Below are 14,625 nucleotides of genomic sequence, written 5' to 3'. Positions count from 1 at the left end.
TAGTGGACGGGAGCAGAGCCGGAGCTGGAGTGTGGTGTACGGGAGCAGAGCTGAAGTGTGGTGGATGGGAGCAGAGCCGGAGCTGGCGTGTGGTGGACAGGAGCAGAGCTGGAGTATGGTGGACGGGAGCAGAGCCGGCGTGTGGTGGACGGGAGCGGAGCCGGAGCTGTCGTGTGGCGGACGGGAGCGGAGCTGGCGCGTGGTGGTCGGGAGCAGAGCCGGAGCTGGCGCGTGGTGGTCGGGAGCAGAGCCGGAGCTGGCGTGTGGTGGACGGGAGCGGAGCTGGTGTATGGTGGATGGGAGCAGAGCTGGCGTGTGGTGGATGGGAGCAGAGCCGGAGCTGGCGTGTGGTGGACGGGAGCGGAGCCGGAGCTGGAGTGTGGTGGATGGGAGCAGAGCCGGAGCTGGCGTGTGGTGAACGGGACCGGAGCTGGTGTGTGGTGGATGGGAGCAGAGCCGGAGCTGGCGTGTGGTGGATGGGAGCAGAGCTGGCGTGTGGTGGATGGGAGCAGAGCTGGCGTGTGGTGGACGGGAGCAGAGCCGGATCTGGAGTATGGTGGATGGGAGCAGAGCCGGAGCTGGCATGTGGTGGACGGGAGCAGAGCTGGCGTGTGGTGGATGGGAGCGGAGCTGGAGTATGGTGGACGGGAGCAGAGCTGGAGTGTGGTGAACGGGAACAGAGCCAGAGCTGGCGTGTGGTAGACGAGAGCAGAGCTGGCGTGTGGTGGACGGGAGCAGAGCCAGATCTGGAGTATGGTGGATGGGAGCAGAGCCGGAGCTGGCGTGTGGTGGACGGGAGCAGAGCCGGAGCTGGAGTATGGTGGACGGGAGCAGAGCTGGAGTGTGGTGAACGGGAACAGAGCCAGAGCTGGTGTGTGGTAGACGAGAGCAGAGCTGGCGTGTGGTGGACGGGAGCAGAGCTGGCGTGTAGTGGACGGGAGCAGAGCCGGAGCTGGAGTGTGGTGTACGGGAGCAGAGCTGAAGTGTGGTGGATGGGAGCAGAGCCGGAGCTGGCGTGTGGTGGACAGGAGCAGAGCTGGAGTATGGTGGACGGGAGCAGAGCCGGCGTGTGGTGGACGGGAGCGGAGCCGGAGCTGTCGTGTGGCGGACGGGAGCGGAGCTGGCGCGTGGTGGTCGGGAGCAGAGCCGGAGCTGGCGCGTGGTGGTCGGGAGCAGAGCCGGAGCTGGCGTGTGGTGGACGGGAGCGGAGCTGGAGTATGGTGGACGGGAGCAGAGCTGGCGTGTGGTGGATGGGAGCAGAGCCGGAGCTGGCGTGTGGTGGACGGGAGCGGAGCCGGAGCTGGCGTGTGGTGGACGGGAGCGGAGCCGGAGCTGGCGTGTGGTGGACGGGAGCGGAGCCGGAGCTGGCGTGTGGTGGACGGGAGCGGAGCCGGAGCTGGCGTGTGGTGGACGGGAGCGGAGCCGGAGCTGGCGTGTGGTGGACGGGAGCGGAGCCGGAGCTGGAGTGTGGTGGATGGGAGCAGAGCCGGAGCTGGCGTGTGGTGGACGGGAGCAGAGCTGGAGTGTGGTGGATGGGAGCAGAGCCGGAGTTGGCGTGTGGGGGCGGAGCCGGAGCTGGCGTGTGGTGGACGGGAGTGGAGCCGGAGCTGGCTTGTGGTGGACGAGAGCAAAGCCAGAGCTGGCGTGTGATCGACGGGAGCAGAGCCGGAGCTGGCGTGTGGTGGATGGGAGCAGAGCCGGAACTGGCGTGTGGTGAACGGGACCGGAGCTGGCATGTGGTGAATGGGAGCAGAGCCGGAGCTGGCGTGTGGTGAATGGGAGCAGAGCCGGAACTGGCGTGTGGTGGACGGGAGCAGAGCTGGCGTGTGGTGGATGGGAGCAGAGCCGGAACTGGCGTGTGGTGGATGGGAGCAGAGCTGGCGTGTGGTGGACGGGAGCAGAGCCGGATCTGGAGTATGGTGGATGGGAGCAGAGCCGGAGCTGGCATGTGATGGACGGGAGCAGAGCTGGCGTGTGGTGGACGGGAGCGGAGCTGGAGTATGGTGGACGGGAGCAGAGCTGGAGTGTGGTGAACGGGAACAGAGCCAGAGCTGGCGTGTGGTAGACGAGAGCAGAGCTGGCGTGTGGTGGACGGGAGCAGAGCCGGATCTGGAGTATGGTGGATGGGAGCAGAGCCGGTGCTGGCGTGTGGTGGACGGGAGCAGAGCCGGAGCTGGAGTATGGTGGACGGGAGCAGAGCTGGAGTGTGGTGAACGGGAACAGAGCCAGAGCTGGCGTGTGGTAGACGAGAGCAGAGCTGGCGTGTGGTGGACGGGAGCAGAGCTGGCGTGTAGTGGACGGGAGCAGAGCCGGAGCTGGAGTGTGGTGTACGGGAGCAGAGCTGAAGTGTGGTGGATGGGAGCAGAGCCGGAGCTGGCGTGTGGTGGACAGGAGCAGAGCTGGAGTATGGTGGACGGGAGCAGAGCCGGCGTGTGGTGGACGGGAGCGGAGCCGGCGTGTGGCGGACGGGAGCGGAGCCGGAGCTGTCGTGTGGCGGACGGGAGCGGAGCTGGCGCGTGGTGGTCGGGAGCAGAGCCGGAGCTGGCACGTGGTGGTCGGGAGCAGAGCCGGAGCTGGCGTGTGGTGGACGAAAGCGGAGCCGGAGCTGGCGTGTGGCGGATGGGAGCGGAGCTAGCGTGTGGCGGACGGGAGCAGAGCTGGCGTGTGGTGGACAGGAGCAGAGCTGGAGTGTGGTGGACATGAGCAGAGCCGGAGTGGTGAACGGGAACAGAGCCAGAGCTGGCGTGTGGTCGACGGGAGCAGAGCTGGTGTGTGGTGGACGGGATCAGAGCCGGAGCTGGAGCGTGGTGGATGGGAGCAGAGCCGGAGCTGGCGTGTTGTGGACGGGAGCAAAGCCGGAAATGGCGTGTGGTGGACGGGAGCAGAGCTGGCGTGTGGTGGATGGGAGCAGAGCCGGAGCTGGAGTATGGTGGACAGGAGCAGAGCCGGAGTTGGCGTGTGGTGGACGGGAGCAGAGCCGGAGCTGGCGTGTGGTGGACGGGAGCAGAGCCGGAGCTGGAGTGTGGTGAACGGGAACAGAGCCAGAGCTGGCGTGTGGTGGACGGGAGCAGAGCTGGCGTGTGGTGGACTGGAGCAGAGCTGGCGTGTGGTGGACGGGAGCAGAGCCGGAGCTGGAGTGGTGGACGGGAGCAGAGCTGGAGTGTGGTGGACGGGAGCAGAGCCGGAGCTGGCGTGTGGTGGACGGGAGCAGAGCTGGCGTGTGGTGGACGGGAGCAGAGCCGGCGTGTGGTGGACGGGAGCAGAGCCGGAGCTGGCGTGTGGTGGACAGGAGCGGAGCCGGCGTGTGGTGGACGGGAGTGGAGCCGGAGCTGGCGTGTAGCGGACGGGAGCGGAGCTGGAGCTGGCGCGTGGTGGTCGGGAGCAGAGCCGGAGTTGGCGTGTGGGGGGCGGAGGCGGAGCTGGCGTGTGGTGGATGGGAGCGGAGCCGGAGCTGGCGTGTGGTGGACGGGAGCGGAGTCGGCGTGTGGTGGACGGGAGCAGAGCCGGCGTGTGGTGGACGGGAGCAGAGCTGGCGTGTGGTGGACGGGAGCAGAGCCGGAGCTGGCGTGTGGTGAATGGGACCAGAGCCGGAGCTGGCGTGTGGTGGACGGGAGCAGAGCTGGAATGTGGTGGATGGGAGCAGAGCCGGAGCTGGCGTGTGGTGGATGGGAGCAGAGCTGGAGCTGGCGTGTGGACGGGAGCAGAGCTGGCGTGTGGTGGATGGGAGCAGAGCCGGAGCTGGCGTGTGGTGGACGGGAGCAGAGCCGGAGCTGGCATGTGGTGGACGGGAGCAGAGCTGGCATGTGGACGGGAGCAGAGCCGGAGCTGGAGTATGGTGGACGGGAGCAGAGCTGGAATGTGGTGAACGGGAACAGAGCCAGAGCTGGCGTGTGGTAGACGGGAGCAGAGCTGGCGTGTGGTGGACGGGAGCAGAGCTGGCGTGTGGTGGACGGGAGCAGAGTTGGAATGTGGTGAACGGGAGCAGAGCCGGAGTATGGTGGACGAGAGCAGAGCCGGCGTGTGGTGGACGGGAGCAGAGCCGGAGCTGGCGTGTGGTGGACAGGAGCGGAGCCGGCGTGTGGTGGACGGGAGTGGAGCCGGAGCTGGCGTGTGGCGGATGGGAGCGGAGCCGGAGCTGGCGCGTGGTGGTCGGGAGCAGAGCCGGAGCTGGCGTGTGGTGGACGGGAGCGGAGCCGGAGCTGGCGCGTGATGGGAGCCGGAGCTGGCGTGTGGCGGACGGGAGCGGAGCCGGAGCTGGCGAGTGGTGGACGGGAGTGGAGGCTGAGCTGGCGCGTGGTGGACGGGAGCGGAGCCTGAGCGTGGTGGACGGGAGCGGAGCCGGAGCTGGCGTGTGGTGGACGGGAGCGGAGGCGGAGCTGGCGCGTGGTGGACGGGAGCGGAGGCTGAGCTGGACGGGAGCAGAGCCGGAGCTGGAGTGTGGTGTACGGGAGCAGAGCTGAAGTGTGGTGGATGGGAGCAGAGCCGGAGCTGGCGTGTGGTGGACAGGAGCAGAGCTGGAGCTGGCGTGTGGTGGACAGGAGCAGAGCTGGAGTATGGTGGACGGGAGCAGAGCCGGCGTGTGGTGGACGGGAGCGGAGGCGGCGTGTGGTGGACGGGAGCAGAGCCGGAGCTGTCGTGTGGCGGTCGGGAGCAGAGCCGGAGCTGGCGTGTGGTGGACGGGAGCGGAGCCAGAGCTGGCGTGTGGCGGATGGGAGCGGAGCTAGCGTGTGGCGGACGGGAGCAGAACTGGCGTGTGGTGGACGGGAGCAGAGCTGGAGTGTGGTGGACGGGAGCAGAGCCGGAGCTGGCGTGTGGTGGATGGGAGCAGAGCCGGAAATGGCGTGTGGTGGATGGGAGCAGAGCCGGAGCTGGAGTGTGGTGAACGGGAACAGAGCCAGAGCTGGCGTGTGGTGGACGGGAGCAGAGCTGGCGTGTGGTGGACGGGATCAGAGCCGGAGCTGGAGCGTGGTGGATGGGAGCAGAGCCGGAGCTGGCGTGTGGTGGATGGGAGCAGAGCCGGAAATGGCGTGTGGTGGACGGGAGCAGAGCTGGCGTGTTGTGGATGGGAGCAGAGCCGGAGTTGGCGTGTGGTGGACGGGAGCAGAGCCGGAGCTGGCGCGTGGTGGACGGGAGGAGAGCCGGAGCTGGAGTGTGGTGAACGGGAACAGAGCCAGAGCTGGCGTGTGGTGGACGGGAGCAGAGCTGGCGTGTGGTGGACTGGAGCAGAGCTGGCGTGTGGTGGACGGGAGCAGAGCTGGAGTGTGGTGGACGGGAGCAGAGCTGGAGTTTGGTGGATGGGAGCAGAGCCGGAGCTGGGGTGTGGTGGACGGGAACAGAGCCAGAGCTGGCGTGTGGTGGACGGGAGCAGAGCTGGCGTGTGGTGGACTGGAGCAGAGCTGGCGTGTGGTGGACGGGAGCAGAGCCGGAGCTGGAGTGGTGGACGGGAGCAGAGCTGGAGTGTGGTGGACGGGAGCAGAGCCGGAGCTGGCGTGTGGTGGACGGGAGCAGAGCTGGCGTGTGGTGGACGGGAGCAGAGCCGGCGTGTGGTGGACGGGAGCAGAGCCGGAGCTGGCGTGTGGTGGACAGGAGCGGAGCCGGCGTGTGGTGGACGGGAGTGGAGCCGGAGCTGGCGTGTAGCGGACGGGAGCGGAGCTGGAGCTGGCGCGTGGTGGTCGGGAGCAGAGCCGGAGTTGGCGTGTGGGGGGCGGAGGCGGAGCTGGCGTGTGGTGGATGGGAGCGGAGCCGGAGCTGGCGTGTGGTGGACGGGAGCGGAGTCGGCGTGTGGTGGACGGGAGCAGAGCCGGCGTGTGGTGGACGGGAGCAGAGCTGGCGTGTGGTGGACGGGAGCAGAGCCGGAGCTGGCGTGTGGTGAATGGGACCAGAGCCGGAGCTGGCGTGTGGTGGACGGGAGCAGAGCTGGAATGTGGTGGATGGGAGCAGAGCCGGAGCTGGCGTGTGGTGGATGGGAGCAGAGCTGGAGCTGGCGTGTGGACGGGAGCAGAGCTGGCGTGTGGTGGATGGGAGCAGAGCCGGAGCTGGCGTGTGGTGGACGGGAGCAGAGCCGGAGCTGGCATGTGGTGGACGGGAGCAGAGCTGGCATGTGGACGGGAGCAGAGCCGGAGCTGGAGTATGGTGGACGGGAGCAGAGCTGGAATGTGGTGAACGGGAACAGAGCCAGAGCTGGCGTGTGGTAGACGGGAGCAGAGCTGGCGTGTGGTGGACGGGAGCAGAGCTGGCGTGTGGTGGACGGGAGCAGAGTTGGAATGTGGTGAACGGGAGCAGAGCCGGAGTATGGTGGACGAGAGCAGAGCCGGCGTGTGGTGGACGGGAGCAGAGCCGGAGCTGGCGTGTGGTGGACAGGAGCGGAGCCGGCGTGTGGTGGACGGGAGTGGAGCCGGAGCTGGCGTGTGGCGGATGGGAGCGGAGCCGGAGCTGGCGCGTGGTGGTCGGGAGCAGAGCCGGAGCTGGCGTGTGGTGGACGGGAGCGGAGCCGGAGCTGGCGCGTGATGGGAGCCGGAGCTGGCGTGTGGCGGACGGGAGCGGAGCCGGAGCTGGCGAGTGGTGGACGGGAGTGGAGGCTGAGCTGGCGCGTGGTGGACGGGAGCGGAGCCTGAGCGTGGTGGACGGGAGCGGAGCCGGAGCTGGCGTGTGGTGGACGGGAGCGGAGGCGGAGCTGGCGCGTGGTGGACGGGAGCGGAGGCTGAGCTGGACGGGAGCAGAGCCGGAGCTGGAGTGTGGTGTACGGGAGCAGAGCTGAAGTGTGGTGGATGGGAGCAGAGCCGGAGCTGGCGTGTGGTGGACAGGAGCAGAGCTGGAGCTGGCGTGTGGTGGACAGGAGCAGAGCTGGAGTATGGTGGACGGGAGCAGAGCCGGCGTGTGGTGGACGGGAGCGGAGGCGGCGTGTGGTGGACGGGAGCAGAGCCGGAGCTGTCGTGTGGCGGTCGGGAGCAGAGCCGGAGCTGGCGTGTGGTGGACGGGAGCGGAGCCAGAGCTGGCGTGTGGCGGATGGGAGCGGAGCTAGCGTGTGGCGGACGGGAGCAGAACTGGCGTGTGGTGGACGGGAGCAGAGCTGGAGTGTGGTGGACGGGAGCAGAGCCGGAGCTGGCGTGTGGTGGATGGGAGCAGAGCCGGAAATGGCGTGTGGTGGATGGGAGCAGAGCCGGAGCTGGAGTGTGGTGAACGGGAACAGAGCCAGAGCTGGCGTGTGGTGGACGGGAGCAGAGCTGGCGTGTGGTGGACGGGATCAGAGCCGGAGCTGGAGCGTGGTGGATGGGAGCAGAGCCGGAGCTGGCGTGTGGTGGATGGGAGCAGAGCCGGAAATGGCGTGTGGTGGACGGGAGCAGAGCTGGCGTGTTGTGGATGGGAGCAGAGCCGGAGTTGGCGTGTGGTGGACGGGAGCAGAGCCGGAGCTGGCGCGTGGTGGACGGGAGGAGAGCCGGAGCTGGAGTGTGGTGAACGGGAACAGAGCCAGAGCTGGCGTGTGGTGGACGGGAGCAGAGCTGGCGTGTGGTGGACTGGAGCAGAGCTGGCGTGTGGTGGACGGGAGCAGAGCTGGAGTGTGGTGGACGGGAGCAGAGCTGGAGTTTGGTGGATGGGAGCAGAGCCGGAGCTGGGGTGTGGTGGACGGGAACAGAGCCAGAGCTGGCGTGTGGTGGACGGGAGCAGAGCTGGCGTGTGGTGGACTGGAGCAGAGCTGGCGTGTGGTGGACGGGAGCAGAGCCGGAGCTGGAGTGTGGTGGACGGGAGCAGAGCTGGAGTGTGGTGGATGGGAGCAGAGCCGGAGCTGGCGTGTGGTGGACGGGAGCAGAGCTGGCGTGTGGTGGACGGGAGCAGAGCTGGAGTATGGTGGACAAGAGCAGAGCCGGAGTATGGTGGACGGGAGCAGAGCCGGCGTGTGGTGGACGGGAGCAGAGCCGGAGCTGGCGTGTGGTGGACAGGAGTGGAGCCGGCGTGTGGTGGACGGGAGTGGAGCCGGAGCTGGCGTGTGGCGGACGGGAGCGGAGCCGGAGCTGGCGCGTGGTGGTCGGGAGCAGAGCCGGAGCTGGCGTGTGGTGGATGGGAGCAGAGCCGGAGTTGGCGTGTGGGGGGCGGAGGCGGAGCTGGCGTGTGGTGGATGGGAGCGGAGCCGGAGCTGGCGTGTGGTGGACGGGAGCGGAGCTGGAGTATGGTGGACGCGAGCAGAGCCGGCGTGTGGTGGACGGGAGCAGAGCTGGCGTGTGGTGGACGGGAGCAGAGCCGGAGCTGGCGTGTGGTGAATGGGACCAGAGCCGGAGCTGGCGTGTGGTGGACGGGAGCAGAGCTGGCATGTGGTGGATGGGAGCAGAGCCGGAGCTGGCGTGTGGTGGATGGGAGCAGAGCCGGAGCTGGCGTGTGGTGGGCGGGAGCAGAGCCGGCGTGTGGTGGATGGGAGCAGAGCCGAAGCTGGCGTGTGGTGGATGGGAGCAGAGCTGGAGTATGGTGGACGGGAGCAGAGCCGGAGCTGGCATGTGGTGGACGGGAGCAGAGGTGGCATGTGGTGGACGGGAGCAGAGCCGGAGCTGGAGTATGGTGGACGGGAGCAGAGCTGGAATGTGGTGAACGGGAACAGAGCCAGAGCTGGCGTGTGGTAGACGGGAGCAGAGCTAGCGTGTGGTGGATGGGAGCAAAGCTGGCGTGTGGTGGACGGGAGCAGAGTTGGAATGTGGTGAACGGGAAGAGAGCCAGAGCTGGCGTGTGGTAGACGGGAGCAGAGCTGGCGTGTGGTGGACGGGAGCAGAGCTGGAATGTGGTGAACAGGAACAGAGCCAGAGCTGGCGTGTGGTGGACGGGAGCAGAGCTGGCGTGTGGTGGACGGGAGCAGAGCTGGCGTGTGGTGGACGGGAGCAGAGTTGGCGTGTGGTGGACGGGAGCAGAGCCGGAGTATGGTGGACGAGAGCAGAGCTGGCGTGTGGTGGACGGGAGCAGAGCCGGAGCTGGCGTGTGGTGGACAGGAGCGGAGCCGGCGTGTGGTGGACGGGAGTGGAGCCGGAGCTGGCGTGTGGCGGATGGGAGCGGAGCCGGAGCTGGCGCGTGGTGGTCGGGAGCAGAGCCGGAGCTGGCGTGTGGTGGACGGGAGCGGAGCCGGAGCTGGCGCGTGATGGGAGCCGGAGCTGGCGTGTGGCGGACGGGAGCGGAGCCGGAGCTGGCGAGTGGTGGACGGGAGTGGAGGCTGAGCTGGCGCGTGGTGGACGGGAGCGGAGCCTGAGCGTGGTGGACGGGAGCGGAGCCGGAGCTGGCGTGTGGTGGACGGGAGCGGAGGCGGAGCTGGCGCGTGGTGGACGGGAGCGGAGGCTGAGCTGGACGGGAGCAGAGCCGGAGCTGGAGTGTGGTGTACGGGAGCAGAGCTGAAGTGTGGTGGATGGGAGCAGAGCCGGAGCTGGCGTGTGGTGGACAGGAGCAGAGCTGGAGCTGGCGTGTGGTGGACAGGAGCAGAGCTGGAGTATGGTGGACGGGAGCAGAGCCGGCGTGTGGTGGACGGGAGCGGAGGCGGCGTGTGGTGGACGGGAGCAGAGCCGGAGCTGTCGTGTGGCGGTCGGGAGCAGAGCCGGAGCTGGCGTGTGGTGGACGGGAGCGGAGCCAGAGCTGGCGTGTGGCGGATGGGAGCGGAGCTAGCGTGTGGCGGACGGGAGCAGAACTGGCGTGTGGTGGACGGGAGCAGAGCTGGAGTGTGGTGGACGGGAGCAGAGCCGGAGCTGGCGTGTGGTGGATGGGAGCAGAGCCGGAAATGGCGTGTGGTGGATGGGAGCAGAGCCGGAGCTGGAGTGTGGTGAACGGGAACAGAGCCAGAGCTGGCGTGTGGTGGACGGGAGCAGAGCTGGCGTGTGGTGGACGGGATCAGAGCCGGAGCTGGAGCGTGGTGGATGGGAGCAGAGCCGGAGCTGGCGTGTGGTGGATGGGAGCAGAGCCGGAAATGGCGTGTGGTGGACGGGAGCAGAGCTGGCGTGTTGTGGATGGGAGCAGAGCCGGAGTTGGCGTGTGGTGGACGGGAGCAGAGCCGGAGCTGGCGCGTGGTGGACGGGAGGAGAGCCGGAGCTGGAGTGTGGTGAACGGGAACAGAGCCAGAGCTGGCGTGTGGTGGACGGGAGCAGAGCTGGCGTGTGGTGGACTGGAGCAGAGCTGGCGTGTGGTGGACGGGAGCAGAGCTGGAGTGTGGTGGACGGGAGCAGAGCTGGAGTTTGGTGGATGGGAGCAGAGCCGGAGCTGGGGTGTGGTGGACGGGAACAGAGCCAGAGCTGGCGTGTGGTGGACGGGAGCAGAGCTGGCGTGTGGTGGACTGGAGCAGAGCTGGCGTGTGGTGGACGGGAGCAGAGCCGGAGCTGGAGTGTGGTGGACGGGAGCAGAGCTGGAGTGTGGTGGATGGGAGCAGAGCCGGAGCTGGCGTGTGGTGGACGGGAGCAGAGCTGGCGTGTGGTGGACGGGAGCAGAGCTGGAGTATGGTGGACAAGAGCAGAGCCGGAGTATGGTGGACGGGAGCAGAGCCGGCGTGTGGTGGACGGGAGCAGAGCCGGAGCTGGCGTGTGGTGGACAGGAGTGGAGCCGGCGTGTGGTGGACGGGAGTGGAGCCGGAGCTGGCGTGTGGCGGACGGGAGCGGAGCCGGAGCTGGCGCGTGGTGGTCGGGAGCAGAGCCGGAGCTGGCGTGTGGTGGATGGGAGCAGAGCCGGAGTTGGCGTGTGGGGGGCGGAGGCGGAGCTGGCGTGTGGTGGATGGGAGCGGAGCCGGAGCTGGCGTGTGGTGGACGGGAGCGGAGCTGGAGTATGGTGGACGCGAGCAGAGCCGGCGTGTGGTGGACGGGAGCAGAGCTGGCGTGTGGTGGACGGGAGCAGAGCCGGAGCTGGCGTGTGGTGAATGGGACCAGAGCCGGAGCTGGCGTGTGGTGGACGGGAGCAGAGCTGGCATGTGGTGGATGGGAGCAGAGCCGGAGCTGGCGTGTGGTGGATGGGAGCAGAGCCGGAGCTGGCGTGTGGTGGGCGGGAGCAGAGCCGGCGTGTGGTGGATGGGAGCAGAGCCGAAGCTGGCGTGTGGTGGATGGGAGCAGAGCTGGAGTATGGTGGACGGGAGCAGAGCCGGAGCTGGCATGTGGTGGACGGGAGCAGAGGTGGCATGTGGTGGACGGGAGCAGAGCCGGAGCTGGAGTATGGTGGACGGGAGCAGAGCTGGAATGTGGTGAACGGGAACAGAGCCAGAGCTGGCGTGTGGTAGACGGGAGCAGAGCTAGCGTGTGGTGGATGGGAGCAAAGCTGGCGTGTGGTGGACGGGAGCAGAGTTGGAATGTGGTGAACGGGAAGAGAGCCAGAGCTGGCGTGTGGTAGACGGGAGCAGAGCTGGCGTGTGGTGGACGGGAGCAGAGCTGGAATGTGGTGAACAGGAACAGAGCCAGAGCTGGCGTGTGGTGGACGGGAGCAGAGCTGGCGTGTGGTGGACGGGAGCAGAGCTGGCGTGTGGTGGACGGGAGCAGAGTTGGCGTGTGGTGGACGGGAGCAGAGCTGGAGTGTGGTGGACGGGAGCAGAGCTGGCGTGTGGTGTACGGGAGCAGAGCTGGAGTGTGGTGGACGGGAGCAGAGCTGAAGTGTGGTGGATGGCAGCAGAGCCGGAGCTGGCGTGTGGTGGACGGGAGCAGAGCTGGAGTGGTGTACGGGAGCAGAGCCGGAGCTGGCGTGTGGCGGACGGGAGCAGAGCCGGAGCTGGTGTGTGGTGGACGGGAGCAAAGCCGGCGTGTGGTGGACGGGAGCAGAGCCGGAGCTGGCGTGTGGTGGACGGGAGTGGAGCTGGCGTGTGGCGGACGGGAGCGGAGCCGGAGCTGGCGCGTGGTGGTCGGGAGCAGAGCTGGCGTGTGGTGGATGGGAGCAGAGCCGGAGCTGGCGTGTGGTGGATGGGAGCAGAGCCGGAGCTGGCGTGTGGTGGACGGGAGCAGAGCCGTAGCTGGAGTATGGTGGACGGGAGCAGAGCCGGCGTGTGGTGGACGGGAGCAGAGCTGGCGTGTGGTGGACGGGAGCAGAGCTGGCGTGTGTGGACGGGAGCGGAGCCGGAGCTGGCGTGTGGTGAATGGGACCAGAGCCGGAGCTGGCGTGTGGTGGACGGGAGCAGAGCTGGCATGTGGTGGATGGGAGCAGAGCCGAAGCTGGCGTGTGGTGGATGGGAGCAGAGCCGGAGCTGGCGTGTGGTGGATGGGAGCAGAGCCGCAGCTGGCGTGTGGTGGACGGGAGCAGAGCTGGCGTGTGGTGGATGGGAGCAGAGCCGGAGCTGGCGTGTGGTGGACGAGAGCAGAGCTGGCGTGTGGTGGACGGGAGCAGAGCCGGAGCTGGAGTATGGTGGACGGGAGCAGAGCCGGAGCTGGCATGTGGTGGACGGGAGCAGAGCTGGCATGTGGTGGACGGGAGCAGAGCCGGAGCTGGAGTATGGTGGACGGGAGCAGAGCTGGAATGTGGTGAACGGGAACAGAGCCAGAGCTGGCGTGTGGTAGACGGGAGCAGAGCTGGCGTGTAGTGGACGGGAGCAGAGCTGGCGTGTGGTGGACGGGAGAAGAGTTGGCGTGTGGTGGACGGGAGCAGAGTTGGCGTGTGGTGGACGGGAGCAGAGCTGGCGTGTGGTGGACGGGAGCAGAGCTGGCGTGTGGTGGACGGGAGCAGAGCTGGAGTGTGGTGGACGGGAGCAGAGCTGAAGTGTGGTGGATGGCAGCAGAGCCGGAGCTGGCGTGTGGTGGACGGGAGCAGAGCTGGCGTGTGGTGGACGGGAGCAGAGCCGGAGCTGGCGTGTGGCGGACGGGAGCAGAGCCGGAGCTGGTGTGTGGTGGACGGGAGGGGAGCTGGCATGTGGCGGACGGGAGCGGAGCTGGCGCGTGGCGGTCGGGAGCGGAGCCGGAGCTGGCGCTTGGTGGTCGGGAGCAGAGCCGGAGCTGGCGCGTGGTGGTCGGGAGCAGAGCCGGAGCTTGCGGGTGGTGGTCGGGAGCAGAGCCGGAGCTGGAGTGTGGTGGACGGGAGATAAGACTTAACCTTTAGTAAGATAGTAGAATAAATACAATGTTGTGTCCCCCAGAGTGAATGAATATAATTGTATCTGAAGTCACAAATGAAGGGGTGTGAGGAGCACAGCCCGATCAGGAGGAATGATTCCCACTTGCAATGGCTGAACTGCAACCAGCAAGTCCCAGAATCTCACGTTGTGGATCTGGGAGAATCCCACAGAACCCCGCAAACAACGACTGACAGATTCTGGCTGCATATAACAGTAATGACTGGAATCTGGATGAGATTAATAGAGTTACCACCCGAAATATGCCAGAGCAATAAGGAAGGAAAGGCACAAGCTCAGCAATTCATGAAGCCGGTGCAGGAGGAAAAGGAGATCCTGGGTCCAGGATGATCCATACAGGACAAGGGGAAGAAAATGCCCTACAAGACCCTAAAGGGCGAACAATAGTCTATCCCGAAGACTCCTCCCTGACAGTCCACAGTTCCCCCTGTGCTAAACAAGTCCTGCACTCCCCCATGGAAGAGCCCAACATGTTTCTTCCAAGCTGAGTCATCAGGGGACTTCTTATCCTTGTGATAGGAGGTGAGGTGCCATAGTGCTGAGCTAGAGAGGAATGGATCCCTCCACTCCCTGTCTGAAGCTGTGAGGAATGGGAGGTGACAAAGGGTTAACTTTACATAGATGAGGCGAAATGTGTTACCACTTCCCATTAGGATTTCCCACAGGTGTTAACACTGAATGTACCCCATATGGTGTGCATGCCATTATGTCTCCAACCAATAGAGCGTCCTACAGACACGTGTTACCCCAGAGAAAGGGGGGAGTATGAAATACATATCATGGTACTTCCGGTCGTTGAGATGCACGCCAGTGTGCCATAAAGGCGTGAGTGTGGTGCTAATAAAAATATGGATATCTTATAGCCTACTTATTGTAATATATTGTTTATATGCTTTGATATAGTGTGGTCACTAGACCAAGGGTGGAAAGTATTGCAAATATGAAATATGGTTGTTTGAATCCAAACACTATATTGCAATATACTATGGTGTAATATCATTAATGCTGAACTTTGACACTGAGCCACAAAGCGTTTGCTCTGTGTCAATACCGTAAGAGACAAGGAATTGTTCTGTGGTCTTTGAAGCTCTGTGTTTCAAAGATTCATTATCCTGATTTGCACGCAAGTGACCCCTGTTTGACAAACAGTGATAGATACTGAATACTTTCACATGGGGGGGTGGTTGATGGGAAGGAACTTTCCAACTAATTCTGTGTGGTGTATTCTTTACACATGTGCTAGGAAAGTTACAAAGACAATAGGAATAACAACTGTATAGATAATGAATATTTTTGCTTCTTGAACAAGGAAGTCTTGTGCTCAATAATAGTATGATTCTTGAAGACAAGAGAGACCAAAATGTTTTATGGGCTCATGTAGCAATGATCATGCATGACATCGATAATCGAGGACCGATTGTGATACACATGAAGACGTGTATGCGTGTGTGCCTGGGTTACGATAGGTATCCAGTTTTCAGAATAGGGGATTATGGAAGTCATGCTGCCCATATGTTACCATCTTAGAGCGTTATGCTATGAGCATGAAGAGTTAACTTTGTAATAGGCAACATATG

General features: G+C 65.4%; 1 protein-coding gene across 1 annotated transcript in view; it reads left to right on the top strand.

Annotated features, from left to right (window-relative positions):
• The first annotated feature begins 13,438 nt into the window (after positions 1 to 13,438).
• Positions 13,439 to 14,625, top strand: part of LOC141077557 (uncharacterized) — a 28,625-nt gene continuing 27,438 nt past the window's right edge. The window contains exon 1 of the mRNA XM_073564559.1: positions 13,439 to 13,570. The gene's annotated coding sequence lies outside the window, so the exon portion shown is untranslated. The remainder of the gene's footprint in view (positions 13,571 to 14,625) is intronic.

This window comes from Dendrobates tinctorius, unplaced genomic scaffold (assembly GCF_039654945.1).
Source record: "Dendrobates tinctorius isolate UK_male_01 unplaced genomic scaffold, ASM3965494v1 ptg000456l, whole genome shotgun sequence".
Lineage (NCBI taxonomy): Eukaryota > Metazoa > Chordata > Amphibia > Anura > Dendrobatidae > Dendrobates > Dendrobates tinctorius.
Note: the sequence above shows the minus strand (reverse complement) of the source record. Positions and strands in the feature narration are given on the sequence as shown.